The 5,869-nt window shown below is 46.9% G+C and overlaps 1 pseudogene; it reads left to right on the top strand.

Moving 5' to 3' along the window:
* The window catches only part of LOC108308682, a 2,006-nt pseudogene extending 1,158 nt beyond the window's left edge, over window positions 1–848 (top strand).
* Window positions 849–5,869: the final 5,021 nt, after the last annotated feature.

The following is a 5,869-nucleotide window of genomic DNA, read 5'->3' as shown; positions in this document are numbered from 1 at the left end:
CATCTCAAAAAAAAAAAAAAAAGAAATACCATACTGTGAATGGCCACGGCTGTGACGTTAGGAAAGCCCTGTCAGAGAAAGAGATGGCGAGTGCTTCATCCAGCCAGAGGTCGAAGTGGTTCTGGAAACTTTGGTGGTGGTCGTGGAGGTGGTTTCAGTGGGAATGACAACTTCTGTCATGGAGGAAACTTCAGTGGTCGTGGTGGCTTTGGTGGCAGCCGTGGTGGCTTTGGTGGCAGCCATGGTGGTGGTGGTGGATATGGTGGCAGTGGGGATGGCTATAATGGATTTGGTAATGATGGAGGCAATTTTGGAGGTGGTGGAAGCTACAATGATTTTGGCAGTTACAACAATCAGTCTTCAAATTTTGGACCTATGAAGGGAGGAAACTTTGGAGGCAGAAGCTCTGGTCCCTATGGTGGTGGTGGCCACTACTTTGCCAAACCATGAAACCAAGGTGGCTATGGCGGTTCCAGTGGCAGCAGTATCTATGGCAGGGGCAGAAGATTTTAATTAGGAAACAAAGCTTAGCAGGAGAGGAGATCCAGAGAGGTGACAGGGAAGCTAGAGGTTACAAAAGATTTGTGAACTCAGCCAGGCACAGTGGTGGCAGGGCCTAGCTGCTACAAAGAAGACGTGATTTAGACAAATACTCATGTGTATGGGCAAAAAACTCCAGGACTGTATTTGTGACTAATTGTTTAACAGGTTATTTTAGTTTCTGTTCTGTGGAAAGCGTAAAGCATTCCAACAAAAGGTTTTAATGTAGATTTTTTTTTTGCACCCATGCTGTTGATTGCTAAATGCAATAGTGTGATCGTGACACTGAATAAATGTCTTTTTTTTTTTTAAAGAAGCTTTTATTGCCTTCTACCATGTGTAGCAAATATTTAACAGTTGCCTATTAATGAGGTCCCTCACCACTGATACAGTTCTGTGCGTCCAAAGAGCTCAGACTCGGGTCTGACACGAGCTAATTTTGACCCATCTCCTGCTGAATTTCACCAGCGGCCCCCAGGTGGAACCGGGTGTGGATTTTGCTTCTCAGGAGAGGTATGTGCATCTGGCAGTGGGAGAGTGGCCAGAGAACAAAGCTAGCAGCTGTTTTATTCTATTTAGATTATTTAAAGTGTTTTTCCCCTGGTGGAAAATAATCTGTTTCTGCTTTAACTTGATTTAAAATCACTGACATGTTATTGTAAATAATGTGACACCTCACTTCTTGAAAGAAGCTTGGAATGTGGTAATGGAATCCCAAGTATACGAATGACAAATTGGCTTTGTGAATTTGATTCTTCATGACAAAAGATAATGTAATTTTTTGTATACTTTAAAAATCAAAGTAATAGTTGGTATAGAGAACTTCTAGGAACTACCCACTAGGTGGCAGTATACCTTTAGGTTTTTAACATGCAGCCAGTGGTTCCCATAACGTGGTCCCTGGAAGAGCAGCACCCAGGAATTTGCTAAAAACGTGAATTCTCTGGCCTCCACCCAGATGTACTGAGTCAGAAGCTCTGGGAGTGAGGCCCAGCAATCTGTATTTTTTTCTTTTTTTGAGACAAGGTCTCACTCTATCTCCTAGGTTGGAGTGCAGTGGCCCAATGTCGGCTCACTGCAACCTCTGCCTCCCAGGTTCAAGCGATTCTCCTGCCTCAGCCTCCGAGTAGCTGGGATTATAGGCATGTGCCACCATGCCTGGGTAATTTTGTATTTTTAGTAGAGACGGAGGTTTCATCACGTTGGCCATGCTGGTCTCGAACTCTTGACGTTGTGATCTGCCTGCCTTGGCTTCCCACAGTGCTGGGATTACAGGGGTGAGCCGTCATGCCCGGCCTGTACATAACATTTTATTGGAACACAGCCACACTTATCTGCACATTGTCTGTGGCTGCTTTCAGCTTACAGTGGCAGAGTTGACAGAGATGTCCTAAAATATTTACTATCTGGTCCTTTACAGAAAAATGGTTAGATAGATGAGATTATTTAGGAATCTCCAGGACAGTTGAGGGACCCAAGATGGGTCTACCTTGAGTAGTGAAGTGGCCAAGAGCATTTTGGGGTGGGTGAGGGAGAGAGTAGGAGCAGTGCGGGAGGGACAAGGCTTGGGTGAGGTGTGGAGAGAGGGTATTGAGATGCTTTCCATTAATATGCTAATGTCCACAAACACAAATACCAACCAGCAAACCCGCTAATTAGAATCACCTTGACTCATCTGTAAATAACAACTATTTATCCAACTGTAATCAACAAAGATGAGTCCTGTTGGGATTTTAATTTACATCTGTTTTAAATTTTTATGCACTTGCTTTCAAAAGACTTGTGGTGAGTGTGCAGATTAAAAGTTCAAAGAAAAAGAAGACATTTGCCAATAAAACAGGATGGGGCGCATTCGACAAAGCTCCTTGCATTTATTTCCATCCTTAGTACCAGCTGCTGCATTGAAATTTCTTTCTTTCTTTTTTTTCTTTTTTTGAGACAGGGTCTTGCTCTTTTGTCCAGGCTGGAGTGCAGTGACGTGATCTTGGCTCACTGCAACCTCTGCCTCCTGGCATCAAGTGATTCTCCTGCCTCAGCCTCCTCAGTAGCTGGGACTACAGGCATGCACCACCATTTTTGTATTTTTAATAGAGACAGGATTTTGCCTTGTTGGTAAGGGTGGTCTTGAACTTCTGACATCAGGTGATCCACCTGTCTCAGCCTCCCAAAGTGCTGGGATTATAGGTGTAAGCCACTGCACCTGGTCTGGAATTTCTTAAGCGATATTTTCCAGCTGTTTTGAGACTATTTTGTGCTAGGCAATTTTCATACATTGCATTTATCGAATTTCCACAACACCCTGGCAAATACACATTAATTCTTCTATGTATCAGAAGAAGTCAACAACTCAGAGAAGTCAGGTAACTCTCGGCTGGGTACAGTGGCTCATGCCTGTAATCCCAGTGCTTTGGGAGGCCAAGGCAGGTGGATCACCTGAGGTTGGGAGTTAGATACCAACCTGACCAACATAGAGAAACCCTGTCTCTACTAAAATTAGCCAGGCGTGGTGGTGCATACCTGTAATCCCAGCTACTCGGAAGGCTTAGGCAGCAGAATTGTTTGAACTCAGGAAGTGAAGGTTGCAGTGAGTGGAGATCGAGCCATTGCACTCCAGCCTGGGCAACAAGAGTGAAACTCTGTCTTAAAAAAGAAAAAGAGAGAAGTCAGGTAACTCTAAGGCAGGCCAGCTGGACCCTGAATTTGAACCCGATGAACCAAACTTGGCATTAGTCAGAGCTGAGTCTACTGCTCCTAGCTCCCTCATCTTGAATGTCCTCCTAATGGTGCTATTCTTGGTGTTCTTTTTATAGACTAGCAGCTGGGCCTTGCAGTCTTACTTACGTTATTATATTGTTATCCTTCCTAGTTGGACCCTAATTAATTAATCATACAGAAATGGTTCCCTACTTAGTCCATTAAGTTAAATGGAGGCCTTGAGTGAGAGGAGCCAGGAGCCTCGGGCCAAGTGTAACATCCCAGGCGGTGGGACTAAACATCTGAGAGACACGGGCAGAGTGACCAGGGACGGCGGGAGGCTGCTAGTCAGAACAGATGAAGCTGCAGCGTGCCATTGTCGGGCCATGGGAAGGAAACGAGGCAAAAACAAGCTGTGCAGTCAGGACTTTTTTTTTGAGATGGAGTCTCACTGTGTCGCCCAGGTTGTAGTGCAGTGGTGCGATCTCAGCTCACTGCAACCTCCGCCTCCTGGGTTCAACCGATTCTCCTGCCTCAGCCTCCTGAGTAGCTGGGACTACAGGCATGCACCACCACGCCCAGCTAATTTTTTGTATTTTTAGCAGAGACGGGGTTTCACCATGTTAGCCAGGATGGTCTCGATCTCCTGACCTCATGATCTGCTCACCTCGGCCTCCCATAGTGCTGGGATTACAGGCATGAGGCACCTCACCTGGCCATGAAGCTGTGTGAGTTTTTTTTTTTTTTTTTTTTTTTTTTTTTTTTTTTTTTTTTTTTTTTTTGAGATGAAGTCTCGCTCTGTAGCTCAGGCTGGAGTGCAGTGGCACGATCTCGGCTCACTGCAACCTCCGCCTCCGGAGTCCCAGTTCAAGCAATTCTCCTACCTCAGCCTTCCAAGTAGCTGGGATTACAGGCACGAGTCACCATGCCCAGCTAATTTTTGTATTTTTTAGTAGAGACGGGGTTTTACCATGTTGGCTAGTCTGGTCTTGAACTCCTGACCTTGTGATCCACCTGCGTCGGCCTCCCAAAGTGCTGGGATTACAGGCATGAGCCACCACACCCGGCCTCCTGCACAAGTTTTTAACTCTCAGTGTTGTCCTGTAGAGGAACACAATACCCTGTCAGGAGTGGGCTCATGATTCCACCCCGAGAGTGACTTTGGCAGCTGGAAAAATGTTCCTTTTGTAAGCAGAGTCACAGTAGGGCATTTGGAAGTAAGTGTGCTGGGGCACGTTGATGTTTTATTCCCCGGCATTTTATGTTTGTTGTCTTGGGAGGTGTCGACAGGTGCACAAGGCGGAAGTAATGAGAAAAGTGTGTGTGGGTGCTCTGGGAGAAAGGTGTGCTACGCCGTGTTTTCTTTGAAGACAGACTCTTGCTGTGTCACTCAGGCTGGGGTGCAATGGCATGATCTTGGCTCACTAGAACCTCTGTCTCCCAGGTTCAAGTGATTCTCCTGCTTCAGCCTCCTGAGTAACTGGGATTACAGGTGCCTGCCACCATGCCTGGCTAATTTTTTTTTGGATTTTTAGTAGAGATGGAGTTTTGCCATGTTGCCCAGGCTGGTCTCAAACTCCTGAGCTCAGGCAATCTGCTTGCCCTGGCCCCCCAAAGTGCTACAGGCATGAGCCACCGCACCCGGCCAGCTGTTTTGCATTGCTGTAAATGAATACTTGAGTGTGGGTCATTTGTGAGAAGAGGTTTAATTGGCTTGTGGTTGCACAGGCTGTATGAGAAGCATGGTGCCAACATTTGCTTGGCTTCTGGTGAGGGTCTCAGGAAGCTTCCAATCATAGCGGAAGGTGAAAGGGGAGCAGGCACGAGAGTGGGAGCAAAAGAGTGAGGGGGAGGGTCCAGACTTTTTTTTTTGAGACAGAGTCTTGCTCTGTTGCCCAAGCTGGAGTGCAATGGCTGAATCTTGGCTCACTGCAACCTCTGTCTCCCGGGTTCAACAATTGTCCTGCCGCAGCCTCCTGGGTAGCTGGGATTACAGGCACCCACTACTGTAAGCCTGCCACCATATCTGGCTAGTTTTTTGTATTTTTAGTAGAGACAGAGTTTCACTATGTTGGTCAGGCTGGTCTCGAACTCTGACCTCATGATCCGCCCACCTCAGCCTCCCAAAGTGTTGAGACTACAGACGTGAGCCACTGCGCCCGGCCAGTTCTAGATTTTTAAACAACCAGATCTCCTGTGAACTCATGGGCAAGAACTCACTTATCACCAAGGGGATGTGGTTCACCTGTTCATGAAGGATCTGCCCCCAGGGCTCAGTCATTTCCCACCAGGCCCCACCCTGGACATTAGGAATCACATTTTGGCTTGAGATTTGGGGGAACAAATATCCAAGCCGTGTAGAAAGACATGCCTTGGGTCTCAACACCCCCACTCTCATTTTTGCAGGAAGCGCGGAAGGTGGTATAGGGTCATGGCTTACGAGCACAAGGTGTTGGGAATTAGATCCTTTCTTGGCCTGAAGTCCTCTTCATGTCTCAGTTGGCCATGCTGTGGGAGAACAAAGGCATGGCACAGGCCTTTAGAATCACATTACCAAGGAGGAGGAGGCAGTTTCAGAGGATGCATTCCTGGGATTTGTTTACCTGTTGACCGGATCTCTTGGAGGGCTCCAGAG

This window comes from Cebus imitator, unplaced genomic scaffold (genome assembly GCF_001604975.1).
Source record: "Cebus imitator isolate Cc_AM_T3 unplaced genomic scaffold, Cebus_imitator-1.0 Scaffold87, whole genome shotgun sequence".
In the NCBI taxonomy this organism is placed as follows: Eukaryota; Metazoa; Chordata; class Mammalia; order Primates; family Cebidae; genus Cebus; species Cebus imitator.
This window is presented reverse-complemented; position numbering and strand designations above follow the sequence as displayed.